The 20,909-nt window shown below is 38.5% G+C and overlaps 1 protein-coding gene across 1 annotated transcript in view; it reads left to right on the forward strand.

The window, feature by feature from the left end:
• MGAM (maltase-glucoamylase) overlaps window positions 1-20,909 on the forward strand; it is a gene marked incomplete at its 5' end in the record, with an annotated part of 191,181 nt that overhangs the window by 152,277 nt on the left and 17,995 nt on the right. The gene's annotated exons all lie outside the window — the stretch shown is intronic.

The raw sequence follows: 20,909 nt of genomic DNA on the forward strand, positions 1-20,909 counted from the left end.
CAATGTGTATTCAACTTGCAACATGGTAAGTTCAAAGATTTTAGATCTAACAGACCTCAGGCAACAAGCTGGCTGTGTGGTCCTATAAAAGAAAATTTTAACCTTATAACCTCAGTTTTTTCTCCCCCAGGTGGGCTATGACCACTCCTTCATTGAGAAATAGCACATATAATTTCTCACTCAGCTCCCAGCTTGTTGTGGGTGTTCATGCGAGTTTCTGTCTTTTCTTCTTCAGTCACTTGTCTGTGCGGGGACACTAGATATTTCTTAAAATTGCATTGTAGCTTTTACATTTCTCCTTTCCTGCTGCATTTCCCTAAGTATTAAGTTCTTTTATCTTCTCTATTTTTTAAAAATATCTTCTTCTACAGTAAAGATGCTGAAATAAAAGTTAACACTATATTAATTACCTAAGTAAGTGGACTGTGAGGCAGTGTGTAAAGGACCACAGACCTGAACCTCCACTTGCAAATCTAAGCAATGCACAGACATTGACCAAAGAAGTGGGAGAAGAAATTGGTCAGTTGTGTAGGGTTGGCCTGAGTCCCAAAGGATTCTTGAGAAAGACTGAGGAATGTCCTCACACTGATGTCAGGCTTCCTCTTCTGACTTCGTGAAGAGAACGATGTGGGGGACAAGAAATGCAGGAGGAAGGTGGGCAGCAACACATGTGCTGGCCCCTCTCATCCTAGGGATTGCAGTGGGATTGTGTGAAAACAGGGTGAGGCAATGGAAGTGGAGTCCTCTCTTCTATGTCTTATGGAGCACTCATTCCTGTGTTCCCTTCTTTATTGCCTGTGGGTCTGTTCTTTGGGTGGCAACATGTTTGGATTCTGCTGTGGGCTTTCCTGCCAGGACTTTCAGGGCAGAGAGCAGCCAACTTTGTTTAGTTGAGCTTAGCCTTGGCCCTGAGTGTGCATGTGGACTGTGCTATTCACTAACGGTTGTTTTAGTGTGTTGGGACTTTCTGCTGCAGGGCCTGGGGTAGGGTTAAACCAGGGAGGACCCTGGGTACCCACTGTAGTGTGGCCTACCATTGTGTGGATGAGCTTGCACTGTGTGACCTGGGGTGTGAGGTCTTTCCTACATTTTGCACTTCTGGCATCTCACAAGTCTCCTACTGGCCCCTGCCTTACACAAGTGCCAAACACTGTACTGAGCTGTAGGTGTTGGAATCCTAGACACATTTCCCCATGATGCTTCCTATGTAGAAGAGCTAATGCTTGCATTTGTAAACACTAATGCATTTGAAATAAGTATATGTACCACATTAAAGAAAGCAAAATGTGAGAATTAAGAAAGAAATATCTAGAACGACTTTTTTCTAAAGAATTTTATTTCAGTGAGCAAATACATTTTCTTCTCAGCAGCCCATGGATCATTTGCTAATATAGGCCATATACTATGCCACAAAGAAACTCTTAACAAACATAAAAAAAATATCTCTGATAGAATAGAGATACTACCCTGTATTCTCTCAGATCAGAATAGAATGAAATTAGAAACCAATTATAAAATAAGAAATAAAGTCTATTCGAACATCTGGAGACTAAACAATATGTTACTGAATGAACAAGGGTTACAGAAGATATCAACCAGGAGATCAAAACAATTGTAGAGGTGAATGAGAACATAGATACAACTTATCAAAATCTCTGGGACACTATTAAGGCAGTTCTAAGAAGAAAGTTCACTGCATGGAGTTCATTCCTTAAAAGAAGAAAAAGTCAACAAGTAAATGACTAACATTACATATCAAAGCCCTAGAAAAAGAAGAAAAAATCTACACCAAAAGAAGTAGAAATAATTAAGCTAGTAAATAATTAAAACCAGAGCTGAAATCAATGAAATTGAAACAAAATAAACAATTGAAAAAATTGAGAGAACAAAAAGTTCATTCTTTGAAAAAATAAATAAAATTGACCAACTCTTAGCCATGCAAATAAAGAGTAGGAGACAGAAAACTCAAATTACTATCATACAGGATGAAAAAGGAAGTATCACAACAGACACTACAGAAATACAGAAGATAATTAGGAATTATTTTGAAAACTTGTAGTCCAATAAATAGAAAATGTTGAAGGCTTCAACAAATTTCTAGAATCATATAATTTTCCCAGATTGAATCAGGATGATGTACACAATTCAAACAGATCAATTACAATCAATGAAATAGAAGATGCCATCAGAAGCCTACCAACCAAGAAAAGCCCAGAAGTGGATGGATACAGAACTGAGTTCTACAAGACCTTTAAAGAAGAACTATGCCAATACTCTTCATTTTATTTCAGGAAGTTGAAAAAGAGGCAGCACTTCTAAACTCATTCTATGAGGCAAATATCACCCTGATTCCAAAACCAGGCAAAGAGACATCAAAGAAAGAAAAGTTCAAATCAATATCTCTAATGAACATAGATGCAAACATTCTCAATAAAATTCTGGCAAATCGAATACAAAAACATATCAAAAAGATAGTACACCACGATCAAGTGGGATCCATCCCAGGGATGCAAGGTTGGCTCAATATACAGAAATCAATAAATGTAATTAATTCATCACTTCAATAGACTTAAAGATCAGAATCATATGATCATCTCAATAGGGACTCAGAAAAAAAATTCGACAAAATAAAATATCCCTTCATGTTCAAAGCACTAGAAAAATTAGGGATAACAGGAACATATCTCAACATCATAAAGTCTATCCATGCTAAGCCCCAGGCCAACATCATTCTAAATGGAGAAAAAATGAAGACATTTCTTCTAAAAACTGGAAGCAGACAGGGATGCCCTCTTTCAGCACCTCTATTTAAAATAGTTCTTGAGACACTGGCCAGAGCAATTAGATAGATGAAAGAAATTAAGGGGATACACATAGGAAAAGAAAAACTCAAATTAGCACAATTTGCTGATGATATTATTCTATACCTAGAGACCCAAAAATTCCACCAGAAAACTTCTAGAATTAGTAAATGAATTCAGCAATGTAGCAGTATATAAAATCAACACCCATAAATCAAATGCATTTCGGTATATCAATGACAAATCCCTAGAAAGGGAAATGAGGAAACTACCCCATTTACAATAGCCTCAAAAAAAATAAAATACTTGGGAATCAACTTAACAAAAGAGGTGAAAGATCTATATAATGAAAACTATAGAACCCTAAAGAAAGAAACCAAAGAAGGCCTTAGAAGATGGAAAGATCTACCTTGCTCTTATATAGGCAGAATTGATAGTATCAAAATGACCATACTTCCAAAAGCACTATCCAGATTTAATGCAGTTCCAATAAAAATCCCAATGACATCCTTCAGAGAATAGAAAAAGCAATCATGAAATTCATCTGGAAAAATAAGAGACCCAGAATAGCAAAAGCAATCCTTAGCAGGAAGAGTAAAGCAGGTGGCATCACTATACCAGACATTAAACTATACTACAGAGCAATTGTAACAAAAACAGCATGGAATGGCACCAAAATAGACTGGTAGACCAATGGTACAGAATAGAGGATACAGAGACTAGCCAAAAAAATTACAATTGTCTTATACTAGATGAAGGCACCAAAAAATGCATTGGAGAAAAGATATCCTTTTCAACAAACACTTCTGGGAAATCTGGAACTCAATATGCAACAAAATAAAATTAAACCCCTGTCTATCACCATGCAGAAAACTCAACTCAAAATGAATCAAGGACCTAGGAATAAAACCAGAAAATCTGCATCTAATAGAAGAAAAAGTAGGCCCTAATCTTCATCATTTGGGATTAGGCCCCAACTTCCTTATTAAGACTCCTATAGCACAAGAATTAAAATCAAGAAACAATAAATAGGAAGGATTCAAACTAAAAAGTTTCTTCTCAGCAAAAGAAACAATCTGTGAGGTGAATAAAGAGCCTACATCTTGGGAGCAAATTTTTACCCCTCACACATCAGATATAGCACTAATCTCTAAGGTATATAAAGAACTCAAATAGCTAAACACCAAAAAAAAAAAAAACCCAATTATCCCAATCAATAAATTGGCCAAGGACGTGAACAGACATCAGAAGATGGTATACAATCAATCAACTAATATATGAAGAAATGTTCATCATTGCTAGCAGTTATAGGAATACAAATCAAAACTACTCTAAGATTTCATCTCATTCAGAATGGCAGATATTATGAAGACAAACAACAATAAAAGCAACAATAAGTGTTGGCAAGGATGTGGGGAAAAAGGTACACTCATACAATTCTTTTGGGACTGCAAATTGGTTCAGACAATATGGAAAGCAGTATGGAGATTCCTTGAAAAATTGGGAATGGAACCACCATTTGACCCAGTTATCCCTTTCCTTGGTCTATAGCCAAAGGACAGAGAAACAGCATACTACAGGGACACAGCCACATCAATGTTTATAGGAGCATAATTCATAATAGCTAAACTGTGGAACCAACCTAGATGCCCTTCAATAGATGAATGGATAAAAAAATATGGCATATATACACAATGGAATATTACTCAGTAATAAATGAGAATAAAACCATGGCATTTACAGGTAAATGGATGGAGTTAGAGAAGATAATGCTAAGTGAAATTAGCCAATCCCAAATAATCAACTGCTGATTGTTTTCTCTCATATAAGGAGACTGATTCATAATGGGATAGCTCATGGAAGGATTGACAAACTCTAGATAAGGCAGAGGGATAGGAGGGGAAGGGATGGTGAATGGGGTTAGAAATGATGGTGAAATGTGATGGACATCATTATCCAAAGTACATTTATGTAGACATGAATTGGTGTGAATATACTTTGTATTCAACCAGAGATATGAAAAGTTTGTGCTCTATATGTGTAATATGAATTGTAATGCATTGTCGTGTCATATAATAAAAAATAATAAAATAATAATTTTATTTATTTATTTGTTTGTTTATGTGTGTATGTATTTTGTGGTGCTGGGGATGGAACACATGGCCTTTTACATTTGAGGGAAGCTCTCTATCAACTGAGCTTTATCTCCAGTGCTAGAATAACTACTTTTACCAAAGACTTTTAGTAGAATACAGCTCCAGCTAAAGAGGAGAGTAACAAGGAATGAAATGGAAAGATAAAAGTTGAGGCAGTAAGCTACTTAGAGAAAAGGAACACTTTAATGTTTAATTAAAATAAATGTTCTCTGTTTGGGATTAATGAAGGAATGCCTCTTCAAATAATGTTCACATGTTTTGGACCCTATTCTTTGTTGTTCAGTAGATATTGGTGAAATCTGGCTCCCAGACAAATCTGGCTTTCAACTATTTATAAATAAACTTTTAATGTATACATCATTTTATTTGTTTTCAATATCCACTCTGCTTGCCTCTATGGAACCATCCTTAGATGTTGTCTCCAAGGGGACATTTGTCAATGTGTCGCTTCATTTGGGAAATCATAAGTGGGGTAGAAGTAAGTGGCTTCTAGGGTTTGGTGGGTAGAAGTTGAAGATGCTGATAAACATCAAAGAGTACAGGGAAGCTTCACAATAAAGAATGATCTGGCCCCAAATGTCAGAAGTGCCAACACTAAGCAGCCCTGTTCTAGTTGAGAAAATGTGGAAGGTCCCCTGGTATTTCTAGATTGGTTCAGACAAGGGATCCACTCTCACATTAGAAGGATAAAGATGTCAATCATGAGGACTCAGGTATGGAGTAGAAGAAGAGGAATTACAAAGTATGTGAGCTCCCTTTGATCTTTTCTGTGAAGTAGGAAGCAAAGCCTTTGGTTAGGTGGGTGGGAGTGGAGACTGAGGACAGATGGCGACTTAGGAGGCACTTGGTGAAGGAGCAGTTGAAGACATGCAATTGTGGACAGTGTGTGAGGAACCAACAAGAGGTGAAGGAATGGCTGTGCAGCCTCCTGTAGCTGTGCTTTGTGCCTCAGAAAGAGGTTGTGGGTGAAGGTGGGCTGTTATCCATACTAGGACCTCAAGTGAGATGTACTGTAGCCATGCTGAAAGGCAGTGGACCCTCCTAGACATAAAGCAGCCCAACAGGACTTCACACAGCAGCTGAGGGAAGGCAGAAGGTTACCGTCCGGTGGTGCTGAGTTGATGAGCAGGTAGCACATTCAGTGGGGTACAGGAGGCTGCTTCCAGATGCACTGTTCAGGGCAGAATGTGTCCTCTCCCTTATCTTCTGTTTCCTCATCCCACAGGGTGCAAATACTAATGCCAGGGGAGTGTGGAAGGACCTAGCAGCGCCTCTCAACCACATTAACCTTCATGTCCGTGGGGGCTACATCCTGCCCTTGCAGGAGCCTGCACTGAACACACACTTGAGGTGAGTACAGGGCTAGTGTTCCTCTTTACACACTGGTTCACTGCGACTTCTGATGGGCAACACCATCCCCCTCAAGGAGAAAGCAGTTTACCAAACTCGCTTTACTTTTTTTGTTTTTGCTCATTTGGTAATTTGTGTTTTAACATATTTCAAATCATCCTCTTCTGCATCCATCAGTGGACCAGAGGCTGCTGCAGCAGCATGTGGAGTGTGGGGAGCAGAGGTGCTGAGATGTGTGTATGGTGATAGGGTCATCACACTCTTCCTGGATTGCCCTCTGGTCTTTCTCAAGAAGATGTTGATCTGGGGCTGCACCCAGATAGATTTGAAAGATCATGACAATACCTGTACTCTTATACCTCCAGAATTTCTCTGAATTTCCACATTGGTAGCTAAAGAGGGCAACCTTCCTGGTTTTTATTCTCTTTAGATGTGTCTACTTATTTTCTTCCAAACCAAGAATGTTTTTAATTATACTTCTGTTGGAAAATATCTGGGATCAAGTAGTATTTCAATGGGTATGCAGTCTAGAATATCTAATCCATCATCCTCTGGGACTGTCATTCTGGAGTGCTATCAGCTCTCACCTATTGTGTCACTGTTATTTTTCTGCTTCAGTATTTTGGTGACTGTCTCTGATGTGTATTATAATGAAGGCCAAAGAAGTTATGACTTTGGATTTATTTGTATGTGTGTCCTGTACTTCTTGACAGTGACTGATTAACACTTGCACAGAGAATGAGAGTGGGCAAGTGTGCTATCCTAGAACCAAACCTGTGTAGTGAATGCTAAAGTGTGAAAGAACACACTAGGGTACATAAGGCCGGGGGGGGGGGGCACATGATGAGCCAGAGTTCAGCAGCGAGTCCAGTGGCATGGGGCCATGAGGAGATGCCTAAGGAAATGGCTTTGTTCCTGCCTTCTTATTCTCTACTTCCAGCACTGTGCACCATCTCTTTGGGCATTGTGTTATGCTCCCGTTTCTACATTATAAGGCAAATGTTAGAATGATTTTCTTTTTCTATCAACACAAATAATAGTAAATTATCAAGTAAGGGAAGTAGCATTATGCAAATAGGCTTTATTGTGTTCTTGCCTCCTGAGTGAAACTGGTCCTTAGGTAGGACCAGTGATCTCCCTCATAGCTGATGACATTTCTTAAGGTTTCATTTATAAAATGACCAAATGCATAGTTTTTGAATAGGATCTCTTTCTCTTCCAATAGGCTGTAGTCTAAATAAGAATTGTAGCCATTGCTTTCATTGTACCTATTGCAGTGCTTCTGATGCTTAAGTTATTGCCTCCTACATAAATGTTCACTGATAATGCTTGGGGTATTTCTATCTCATATAACATTATTTATTCTAGACAAAGAAACACCTTCTAATTTGCCCTTTGTTCCTGAGGAAAACAAAATCATCTTTTCCAAGTAATATTTCCCCTTTGAAATAGGAAGGATTTGCAAAATTCTTTCAGTCCTGACCGTTTTATATTATGTAACTCCTGTTTCCCACAGTCGGCAGAACCCTCTTGGTCTCATCATTGCCCTGGATGAGAATAATGAAGCATCAGGAGAACTTTTCTGGGATGATGGGGAATCCATAGGTGAGTCTGTTATGAGAATGTGTTGCTTGCTATGTCTGTGTGTTATGGCCCCTTACTCTTGCTGGTCATGCATCTGGGGGAGAAAAATCCCAGGCATAGTAGCAAAAGTCACTTGAGAGAAGAGTTTGTTTCTGGTTTTGCTACTTGAGATGTATCAAATAACCACCAATGTGAGGACAACATGTCTCTATTTCTCAGCAGTGTGCCATTGGCCAGTGATCTATAATAGACTCACATTTTATTATCTGTGGACACCTGGATGACATATGGTCAAGAATTTTCCAATAATTCATTTGTAATGTAAATTTCTTCCCCCCAATACTTGGCACAAATGTTAAGAACATATCAGGAAGGCCAGGAGAATGTACTTTTGGAGTGTATCTGCATCTAGCTATGTTTTACCACATGTTTTGGCACCAGTGCACTAACAATTCTTGGGGTCCTATCTTTGGAAGTAGATTCCTGGGATTCATATGCATGAACGCTCTTGGAATGGTTTCTGCTCAAAGTCACTGTAGGAAGAGAGGGCAGATCCATATCTTCTTTGAATACTCTATAATTTCCTCAATGTAAAATGTAGCTTTTAAATATTATCCTATTTATTTTATTTGAAGCATCTCACTTACATGGAAAGATTGAAGGTATTCAAGGTAAACAATATACCATATACCATTTTTAATGATTGCCACAGTCAAATTAATTCACGTCCATCACCAGCCGTGCTGCATATTAGTTTCCCAGAACTAGTCTTCTTGTAGTTGAATGTTAGTATGTTTGAACCAACATTTCACAAGAACTTCTTCCCCCCATACTTTTCAACCCCTGTTTTGTCTTGCTTATACAAATTCAACTTTTGTAGATTATACATATAAATGAGAGCATATAGTAGTTTCTTTCTTTGTGTAGCTTGTGTCTCTTACTATACAGTACCCCTGCTTCATCCATATTGTCAGAAATGACAGGATTTTCTTATTTTTAAGCCTTTTATGTATTAGCACAATTTATTATCCATGAATCAGTAGTTTGACCATTTGATTGTTCCTATATCTCAGTTTTTGTAAAAAATGAATTAAAAACTTAAAGTTGAGGAGAAGTCATAAATTCCTGAAAGAAAAAAAAATATTTTTGGCAGTGGTCTTAGAAATGCTTAATTGGGTATGACATTAAAAATATAGATAAGAATAGTAACAATTAAATCAATGGGACTAAATCTTGCTAGAAAGTTTTTGTCCTATACATAAGTCAATAATATGAAAAGGGAGCCCACCGATCAAGAATATATGTGCAAACCACAAATATGATAAGACCCTTAACACAAAAAATAAAACCACTAGGAAAAATTGCATTTCAATAACAAGTATATAAGAATCAGATTTTTAAAATCGGACAAAGAATTTGAATAGTTGTTTTTCCAAAAAACATTAAATTGACTAAGGGGTATAGGAAAATGTCCTGAAAATCAAATCAAAATCAGCAGAAAAATTACATTGAGATACCTTCTCATACCTATTAGGTTATTTACTGTGAAAAAAAGAAGACATAACAAATGTTCATGTGTATATGGAGAAAGTAGAAAAAAATATGTACATTCATGTTCAAAGTGCAGACTGCTACAGGCTTTTTAGAATACAATGTAGAAGTTCCTCAAGTATTGAAAATAGAACTATCCTATTATCCAGCAATCCCACTTCTAAGTATATATCTAATAAAATGAAATTGACATATCAAATAGATGTGTGCACCCCCATGTTAATTGTAGCATTATCCATAAGAGCTAAGATATAGAAACACCTGTGATCACATGTAGATGAATGAATAAGAAGTCGTGGTGTATATATATTGTGGGATAGTACTCCATCTTGAAAGGAAGGAAATCCTACTCCTTGGGTCAGCAGAATGAGCTTTAAGGAGAGGTAGATAAAAATTATTCTTGTGTGGTGGGCAGGCCATTCTGACTTGTCTTTTTTCTGCTTTCAGATACCTTGGCCAATAAAGTTTATCTTTTCAGTGAGTTTTCTGCCACCCAAGTAAGTAGCACATTTTTCTGAATCTTAGGTATGAGATTTTGTCTACCATAGGCTCGTATGTGCTTGTGCATATGTGTAATTATGTTTCAATCTTCATAAAAATAAGTAAATGATAACATTAATGGCTACAGGTAAACAACACAATGTCATATAAGATTTCAGTTTCAATAATGTATCATCCATCTTATCAAAAGAAGGCAATAATATTGATGAATCAAAGGAGTTGTTCATACTCTATGTTTTTTTCCAGAATTAATATGGTCTATTCCTGATTATATATTTTATTTTATTTATTTATTTTTATGAGTATTGTATAAGTAGATTTATACACACAGAATTTGTTAGTTGGGAGAGCTAAGAGGCATTCAGAGCAGTGGGGAGCTTCTGGTCTAGGATGGAGCATTTGAGTGGCTGGAGAATCTGTGTTTTAGAGGCACAGCTTTGGGCTTCATTGTGCTATTTTGACTTTCAGAACCGCCTGGATGTGAAGATTTCACAAGCAACCTACAAGGACCCCAATAATTTAGCATTTCAGCAGATTAAAATCTTTGGGACACAGGAACCCAGCAACGTTACAGTGAAACACAATGGTGTCCTGAGTCAGACTGCTCCCAAGGTCACATATGATGCTCAGCTGAAGGTAAAAATCCATGTATTGAGGTTGTTTTTCCAGAATTATTCTTAGCACCTTGGTTTTCCTGCTTCCTGAGGTTGTGTGGATGCCTGTGGTGGGGAAGTCAGGGTCCTGGGAATGGAAGTGGTGATGAGGTGGTGGGCAGAGCTAGTAAGACAGGGAGGTCCTGCTCAGCAGAGATGATGATCCCACTTTCCCCAGCCTCTCAGCGTTCTCCTCTCTCTCACTGGCTTCACTTTCAACATTTTAGTTACAGGGTACATAAGAGAGCAGAGTTAGGAAAGTGTGGAACAGGTAAGAAGAAAAGGGATCTGGAAGCTGATGGCTGATGCTGAAAGGTAAAGTTGGGAGGCAGGAGTCCCATGAATTCAAATATTGAAGTTCCACTTTTTGAAAACTTTAAAGAGATGAGTAGAAGTTATCTCCAACACATATGTTCTAAAAACCAGTTTAGTACTAAGATTTGGTGATCCCACTCAATGGGTACTTATTTGGTTAGATAATAATAATAAATAATTTCTCATTGGTTGTGAAGAGACATGGCCATCCTGAGTAGCCTATAATCATTCACTCTGATGCTGAGTCTAATGAAAATTCCTTTCTCCCAATAATCCTGAACCATGGTACTGCATTACTCCTGGCATTGTAGCTTCTGTGTTAACATGGTTCATGAGGGATGGTCCAAATTTGAGGAAAATAAGTGAGTTTAGACTTCTTCTATCATGATAATTGACATTTTGTTCTGGTAACACAATGTGAGAATACACATAGTATGAAGACAGGAATAAATTTCTGTATGGCTGGTTATGTATATGGCAAAGTGCAAGGTATATGAAGGATTCATGTGGGAAAACAAACTCAATTCATATTTGATTAATAAGTTAATTAATAAGACCTGAGGAACTCATTTATTGTTTGAATGTGGGTAGTGAGGTGTCATGATTTATACACATGAACAATTGAGAAGACACCCAGGACCAAACCAACATATAGGAAATGTTCGCTCATATTTTAATTGATGTTTAAAGTTTAATGGAGCAGTTTAGTTGAGCTTTGTTCAGACAACAGGTCCGGTGCTGGGCCTAGAAAGTGGCATATCACGTCTGGATTCATCAGCTACAAGGGAAAGGAAACTGTGAATGGTAACAAGCTCAACTTTTTTTTTCTTTCTGCAAGTAGTTTTATAGAAGTAGACACCAGTAATAGACACAGTAGTATACAGGCTGGCATGGTTCAATGGCTCAATGTTGTTGAGATTGAGGTCTTTTTTTCTCGTGTGATAGGAAGTGGCTGCTTAGATTTTGTCAGCAAGTTACTGGTTGTGGGAAAATATAGGAAGAGAGAGAGGAAAGAGTGTGTAGGGAGAGGTATAGGGTTAGAAAATACCCTTAAAACTAGAAATAAATACCTGGATAGAAAGTCCCCGGGAACTAGTTCTCACTTTTTCACAGTCATAGCTGTGTTATGTTGCCAAAAATTGAGCTATTTTTAGGGAATTTTGGTTACTAAAATTTGAGAAAGAGCAAGGAGGAAACAACTAGTGATGTCTTCCTTGAAGGGGAAGGAAAGGAAAGGGGTGATCTCTGAAGGTTTTATTTGATCTCATTCTGTTCACAACATAATGCACAAGATTTTAATAAGGTAATGTCATTTGCCATGTTGCTAGTGGATATTCCCTCTTCCATGTATATAGCCCACTATACAGGAACTACATTCAAATCTTACTACTATTGTTGAGAGTCTGGTCTGATGCCTACTTTGATAAAACTATTTAGTACTTGCCAGGCCTTTATTCTGAGGGTATTTTCTGTGTGTTCTGACTCCTTCAGGTTGCCATCATCACAGAGATCAGTCTTGTGCTGGGAGAGGAATACACAGTGGAGTGGAACACAATCATCAGAGATGAAGAAAAAATAGACTGCTACCCTGATGAGCATGGTGCTTCTGAAGCAAACTGCATTGCCCGAGGCTGTGCCTGGGAGGTAACCTCACTGAGGTGTTGATGGACACCCAGATCTTTAACCTTAGGCTGCAATTTCTTGAGCATAGCCCTAGTATCCAGGTGTGTAGTTCAACTCCATAGAAACAGGGCTTCCAAGGATCCAGGTCTATATATGAAGTTTAGATTTGGATTGGGATCATGTTTTTTTTAATAATTATTTTGCTCTTGTCTAGAAATTTACTTTTTATCACTACCTAATTATATGTACATGAAAGAGTGATGTGTTGGCTCCATCTCATACAGATTACCTTCTCTGATTATTTCTATTTGACAACTCTAGGACCACCTGTTGAACCACAATCTCAACTTTCCTTTCCAGGAATCCAGTTCTGTTGGAGTCCCTCATTGTTATTTTGTCAATGATCTGTACTCTGTGAGCAATGTCCAGTACAACTCCCAAGGGGCCACGGCTGACATCTCCTTAAAGCCTTCTGTTTATGCCAACGCCTTCCCCTCCACACCCGTGAATCCCCTCCACCTGCAGGTGACCTACCATAAGGATGAAATGCTGCAATTTAAGGTAAACATGGTACTTGTATCAGGTACTGAGTAGGCCCTTTTTAGTGACATTATGTTTTCAAGTGAGGTTATAGAACTCTAAAATGTGAAATTCTTTTAAGGTTCAATTTATAGGGCACTAGATTACTATCCTATTTCAAAGCATAATGAGAATTCATTGCCAGTGAGACCTGTTCTAATTTGCAATTTGAAGATGTTTTGTGGCTACTCTAAGGAGGTTTTTGGAGAACAAAACAGAGAGAGACAATTTAAGATGTTCTCAAATATGTGTTCCATTGGGGTTTGAGATTGGATGAATATAGGAAAATAGATGGGGAAAAAGTCAACCTTTTAGACTATGAAGGGGGGGTTACAAATGTCGAATGTTTTCTTTGATATTAAGAGTCTGATTCATAGTGGTATAGGGAGAGGGAGCATGGGAGGAATAGATGAACTCAAGATAGGGCAGAGGGTTTGGAGAGGAAGCCAGGGTGCATGGGGTTAGAAATGATGGTGAAAAGTGAGGATCATTATTATCCAAAGTACACATATGAAGACATGAATTGGTGTGAATATACTTTGTATATAACCAGAGGTATGAAAAATTGTGCTCTGTATGTGTAATAAGAACTGTAATGTGTTTCGCTGTCATATATAAAAACAAAAAGAAAGGGGGGTTACATTATCTGGTGACTTTATGTTAAATGTAGATAAGGGAGTGGGAGACTTGAAAAATGAATACTATACTTTTGTCAAGTCTGTGTTGACCGTGGTGACGTTACCTGAAATGAGGAAGTACTGAAAAGGTTTGTGTGTGGACAATGTAAGAGTTTGGTTTTGGACACTGAAATTGATGTGTCTCTTAAATAGCCATTGAAGTGCAATAATTTCTTTTCCTTAGATTGTTTAATTACAACTAAAGCCTACGTGTGGACTAGTTCTTTTTGTGTCTGTTTCCCTCTTAAAACTGTCAGCTTTTCTGTGGCCAGAATGTGTCTTTCCTCTTTGTGCTTCTGAAACTTAACACAGAGGTTCACATGTGCAACATCAACTTGGACTCTCAGACCTGTAACGTGCTAATGTAAGGAATGATGTCTGTTTTCTTTGTGGTTATTTTCTGTGTTTGTTCTTGTTTTTAGTGTCCTCAATATAGCATTGATGTTTAGTGGTGGGCCCATAAAGGCTCAAAATTGAAGAACTTGCTTTCAGCTAGTCCACCAGTTTCTCTCTCTAAACACTTGCATCTTTCTGAGATGCCTTTAATAATCTGTGCCTTTTGTTTGCTGTGGCTTTATAAGAATGATTGATCTCATTTCTTGTGCTTGCTTATATCTTCAAAGTTCTTATGATTCAGGCTTTAATTCTCCCATGGAACCATTTCAATGTCCCAGAAACATTGTTAGGCATCTCCTTGCCGGTACTCTCAGAATTTCTAGAGTTCTACATTTACTCACATTGCCAAAGTGTCATGAATCCTTCTCTTTAACTTCCCATTAGCAAGAGAAATTCTCAAAACAGTAGCCTTGTATAATTAAGTTCATATGCACAATTACCTCTGTAATATTATGTGTGCATTTGTGAGGTACTCATAGAATATTTAATCTATTATTTTTAGCAGGTCTATGATTATTTTAATCCAAGTTCATATTTTGAGAAAACAGTTTTCAATACTGAAGAGTTTTAGGTATTCATATATATTACTGTTCTAACACAAAATAATAAAGGATACATTCATAAACCACACTCATTTCACAATGAAGTTGCAAGTGTTTAATAGAAACCCAGAACTCATTCCCTGTATCTGTATTCTTACTTAAAGTCAGTTTCTTCTGCTCTAGATTTATGACCCCAACAACAGACGTTATGAAGTCCCAGTCCCCTTGAACATAACCAGGACTCCATCCAGCACCTCGGAGAGTCGACTCTATGATGTCCTCATTAAGGAGAATCCATTTGGAATAGAAATTCGCCGTAAGAGTACAGGCACTGTAATGTACGTGGCTCATTTCGAATTTGGAATTTCCATGTAATTGTACATTTTTTGTCTGGTCTATTGTCCAGGTTGATACCTGGCTCAGGCCTCTTTCTGCCATTTCCAGATCCATGAGTAAACACTTTCCTTCAGCTCTGTTGTTGTTGTTGTTATTCTCTTCCTCCTCCTCCTCCTCCTCTTCCTCCTCCTCCTTTTTCTTTTTTAAAGTTAGGGTTTTTTTAATTTTATTTTTTAGAAGCAGTTGAACACAATACCTTTACTTTATGTACTGTTATGTGGTGCTGAGGATCAAACCCAGGGCCTTGCATGTGCTAGGCAAGTGCTCTACTCCTCAGCCATGACCCCAAACCCCTTCAGCCCTGTTCTTATGGGAAGTGTTTGGCAATTTGGAATGATGGCTGAGTCTGTTCCATGTTCCTGGGAACTCATCCATTCAATGTTTATGGGTTATTTCGCTATATTAGGTATTGTTTTAGGAACTATGTTCATAGATGGATAATTCCTCTGATCTTACCACTGCCACAATAATTTACATAACTATATTAAAAGGAAGTTGATAGTGATAATTACTCTAAGTAAATGATCAGGTAATCAAGAGTTATAGTGAGATTACTGTTTTTGATACTCTGGAGAGAGTAGGTCTCAATTGAAGGGTTAACTTTGAAATTGATTCTGGATGGAGAGAAGGAAACCCCAACATAAAGCCATGCAAGTAGGGAATAACATTTGTGGTAGACCAAGAACATAGGTCAAGATACAGGATGAAACTTGGCATGTCAAGGAATAGAACAAAATCAAGGAAGCCAGCAAGGAGGTGAGTGGTGGGAGATGAAGCTGGGGTGTCAGGAAGGCTTAGATCAGGGGCATCCTGGAAGGCTTCATGAGGTGTGTCCATGAGAAGCCATGGAAGAGGGTCATCAGGGAGTGACATGATGAGAGATACTTCAACATATCAGTCTGGAAATCTGTAGGCAATGGACTATTCAAGGGAAAGAGCTGAAGGAAGGCTTGTGTGGAGTGTTAGCAGCTGAGATGGTGAGATGGATTGAATTTGGTTTTGTGGAGGAAACACTGAAAACAGGCCATGTAATTGAGAAATAGAATATGAAGGAAAACTCCCAAGTTCACAGTGGGGATATCTGTGATTATTGTCATCAAAAAGACTTTGTGGTGTGTTTGGGAGATGTTGGGTTCTGGGTTGTGGTGAGAATCAAAGCTTCTGTTGTCCTTACAAAGTCAGCACTTGGAAGGCAATAGGCAAGGTGATTTTCTTTTCTGAACGTACCCTTTGTGTGTGTGTTGCAGTTGGGACTCTCAGCTCCTTGGCTTCACCTTCAATGACATGTTCATCCGCATCTCCACCCGCCTGCCCTCCAAGTACATCTATGGCTTTGGGGAAAATGAGCACACAGCCTTCAGGAGAAACTTGAACTGGCACACGTGGGGCATGTTTTCCAGAGATGAACCCCCCGGGGTAAGCAAGGAGCCCTGTGGATATGTGCCTCTCTGCCTCTTTCCTCCCACATACATCATGGTCACCTTGTGCTACATGATCCCAGACTCAGATTTTCTTTTTCTGCTCTTAGACTATAGGCTAATTTTCATTTGTGCTTCTTATGTGTTTTACTCCTTTTAGAGGGAAGACCAAATCCATCTCAGTAAACAAGTTTTTCTAGGATTCTTTCTCAGGCACAATGACTTCTAACCTCCTTTGATTTCTCCCCTGTGACTCTCAGTACAAGAAGAATTCCTATGGCGTGCACCCCTACTACATGGGACTAGAGGAGGACGGCAGTGCCCATGGAGTTCTCCTGCTGAACAGCAATGCCATGGGTAGGATGATGCCAGCACTCCTTCTATTGTTGTCTCCCAGTCAGTCATCCTGTGAAACTGCAGAATGTCCTTGGCCTAGCAGCTTTTAAATGTCAAAATTATTTAGAGGACAGTGGCTGTTTTTCTTGTTTCCATTCTGTTGACTTCAATCTTGTAGCATGAGATAACAAGATTTAATACAATTCTATTTTGGCAGAAATGCCATATGAAGGATGGAAGTTAATCCTAGTTAGTCCTAATCCAAGTTCGTTCCAGGTGTCCAAGAGGTTATTAAGTTTGAGGTGTCTGCATAGATTTACTAATTTTGAAGGTATATGTTACAGCACGCACTTCTTTAAGTATGAAGGTATAAAGAAAAGTGAAACTCTACATAAGAAAGGGTTTGAAATTCAGGCCTTGGGGATAAAATGTCTACATAAAACCCCGTGTACTCTGAAAAAGTTCCATGCTGGAGTTAATAATTTGTTATTTTCCTGGTTTGACTATGTATAAGGTTTTAGGAGATGTTATTGTTGGATACTGAGAGAGGTGCACACAGACATTTAGAGTAGTCTTTTTGCCACTCCATGTCTCTTAAACTAGTGTGAAATAGAAGTTATATCCAAAATAGCACAATGATACATATAGTGAGATAATGAAGCACACCAAGGGGAACACATCCTGGGGTGGGACTGTGTAGACTTTCACTGAACTGTTTTAATTTCATTTATGTATTTAGAGATTGGGTGCTGTTAATAGATTAGAGTACAAGAGAGAGAAGTTAGGGATTTCACAGATTGTTCTTTGCCTTGAAGGTTTCCAGCTTAATTTTCAGTTGTCACTTTCCTATCTTTTCAGATGTGACTTTCCAGCCCACACCTGCTCTGACATACCGTACCACAGGGGGAATTCTGGATTTTTATGTGTTCTTGGGGCCAACTCCAGAGCTTGTCACTCAACAGTACACGGAGGTAGGTTGAAATTCTACTGATCATCAAGTATTTATATGGCACATTCCATTTGCCTAAAACTACATTCATTATTAAAACTCATTCTGACAAGTAGAATTGTCGGTGTTTCTTAGAATCAGTTATATTATATAATAAAAAGCAATAAGCGCCTTTTAATTACCATTAAATTATAGTTAGTTATTTCATGTTAGGCAAAGTAGTCACTGTATCTGAGGTAATGCTGAGCCTAGTGTTAAGAAGTAGTGTTGGAGAGGATAAGATCCTAGTGCTGATAATTTTGGTAGTGGTATTGGTAGGAGTAGTGGTGGGATGGTGGTGGGGGGCAAATGGCCATATGTGTGAGGATTGTAGTAGTGGTGATGAAGGTACTAATGATGGTAAGGGTAATGGTGGGTGTGTTCGTGGTATGAGTGGTGGTGATAGAGATGATAACAGTTGTGTTGGCCATGTGTTGTTGGTTAAAGTGGTGGTGATGCTAGTTATGAGCATGTTGGGTATGATGATGATGGTGATTGTGGGATAATAGAGATGATAGTGGGGTGAAAATTGTGGAGATTGTGTGTGTGTGTGATTGTGATGGGGTGATGATAGTGGTGTTTGTGTGGATGATGGGGGGTATTAGAAGTGATGTTTGGGAGTGGTGGTGACAGTAGCCTTTTTTGTGATAATGAAAATTAACTCTGTCACTTATAAATCTCTTATTGCATGTCAGCTCACTTTACATTTATAACTCATTAAGTCCTCATCAATACAGCCTGGGGCAGACATTACAATTATGTTTAATTTACCAGTGAAGGATTGAAACATGAAGAGATTACTTAATTTTGTTCAAGGTCACAGAACCAGCAGGACATGAGCCTGTGTGTTAACCCAGGCACTTTCCTTCTGGGATCTGTTCTCTTCAGCAATAACCTAGGCCACCTCTAGGAATGAGAGTAAATTTAGATTGTACAGAATTCCAAGAGAAGGAGCTTTAGCCTAGCAAGAAGCTTCCTCAAGGTATCCCAGTGGTTTTGCATCTGCTGAGTTTTTCTCTGGATTTGAATTTGTAGATTGTCTCTCTCGGGGCACTAGAAAAAGATTCTTATTATTTGGTGTACAACTTCATTTGAGTCACTCCTGTAAGGAATATTGTTTTCCATGTTCTAGGTGATTGGCCGACCCGTGATGGTACCTTACTGGTCCCTGGGGTTCCAGCTGTGTCGCTATGGATATGAGAATGATTCTGAGATTTCCAGCTTGTATGATGAGATGGTGGCTGCCCAGATCCCCTATGTATGTCTCAGTGTTGGTGCACTGGCTCTATAAGCTCATAGCCAACTCAGGCTTCTCTGTGTCTGGATTTATTTGTTGGGTTTTTGTGAGGTTCAGCAAAAGCACAAAAGTTTCTTTCTGACATGATGACACACTGAGTTCCATCTTGACAATAATACAAGTGGGGCCTTACTCCCATATTATAGCATTGCAGACTCAGTGACTCAAGAGTGGGAAGATAAGGCAGGTTTCAGAAGTTTTCTGCTATACTGCTCCTCCTTCCATTTCTTTTACTTTATTTTTAGACATTTGGTCTAAAAGTCCTTGGCACCATGAGATGAAAGTTCGCTCAATAGTAGTAGTAGTATTGGTTATTAAAAAAATTAGCCCAAATTCAGTGAGTATGTATTGATGTGTCACAATATATTTTTGCAATGCAAATATTATTTTATCAGTCCTGAGCTACTCACTGGCTGAATGTAGGGCTTCTAGATATGTTTCCAAAAGAAATATCCATGGAATAAAGTCTTATCATTCATTTGAGGAGAAGCAGGATTGAATAATTATAACTGATTCTACAGAGCAGTTTCAAATTGAAATTTATTCTACTCACTGTTCAATTATTTACAATTGTTCCATGAATGGGAAGTATATCATGCAATGTACCATATTCTTATAAGACAACTATTTCTAATTACCTCTGAGATTGCATACCAAGAATAATTATGAGATTTGTTTTTATTTTTTTCTTTTTCTTATTTTGTAGCCAATTTACCATCCAGGTTGTATTATAACTGAGTAGCTAACTTTGTGTTTCTATTAATATGAACTGTTTTTATCAGGGGCAACACTGGGGAAGGCAAATGCAATCAATCTTTATAATGGCCATTGACCAAGTAATTTCCCTACTAGTGATTTTACATGTTCTCACAATAGCCATTATACAGAGGCTTTACAATCCTATTTTTACTGATTTATATTATATCTCTATTGTGAGTAAAAGTTTGAAAAATTAGAAGAATTTTCTAGTTTCCATACTGAAAGAACGAGAATTTGCAAGAGTCAAAAGGAAGCCATTTCAATTCACCATCAGGAGGGGAGAGTGTTTCTCCTCTGGAGCTGGACTTTCAGCACCAGCAGCCACTGTTTCCTTGTGTCCTCCCCCAGGATGTGCAGTACTCAGACATTGACTACATGGAGCGCCAGCTGGACTTTACCCTCAGCCCCAAGTTTGCTGGGTTTCCAGCTCTGATCAATCGCATGAGGGCTGATGGGATGCGGGTCATCCTCATCCTGGTGAGTCCTTTTGTGCCTGTGTGGATGGAGTGTGTTGGGAGTAGAACTGGGCTTTTCTTGTCCCTCTATCCATATGAAGAACAGAGAACTCCAAGTACAATAAGAAAAGTATATTTCCAGAGATTCCCAGAAACTCTAGAGGGCAGGTGGAAGCTAGGGACCTCCCAATGAAGAAGTTCTTTTCTTCTGTCCCAATCTCTCTCTTAGTTTTGCCTTCCTAACTTGAGCTTTGCTTGCAGGACCCAGCCATTTCTGGCAATGAGACAAAGCCCTATCCTGCCTTCACTCGGGGAGTGGAGGATGATGTCTTCATCAAATATCCAAATGGTGGAGGCATTGTCTGGGGAAAGGTATGATCTAAGTGGTGACTACTAGTCTCCATCCTGTGAGAAGGTCATGGGTTGTGTGTTTGTGTGTGTTGTTTATTTGCAATTGTTCTATTAATGGAAAGCAAGGCCCCTACCTGTAGACCCTGAGGTCAGTAGTTTCCATTTTTCATTCAGTATTTAT

This window comes from Spermophilus citellus (assembly GCF_964194105.1).
Source record: "Spermophilus citellus genome assembly, chromosome: 3".
Lineage (NCBI taxonomy): Eukaryota > Metazoa > Chordata > Mammalia > Rodentia > Sciuridae > Spermophilus > Spermophilus citellus.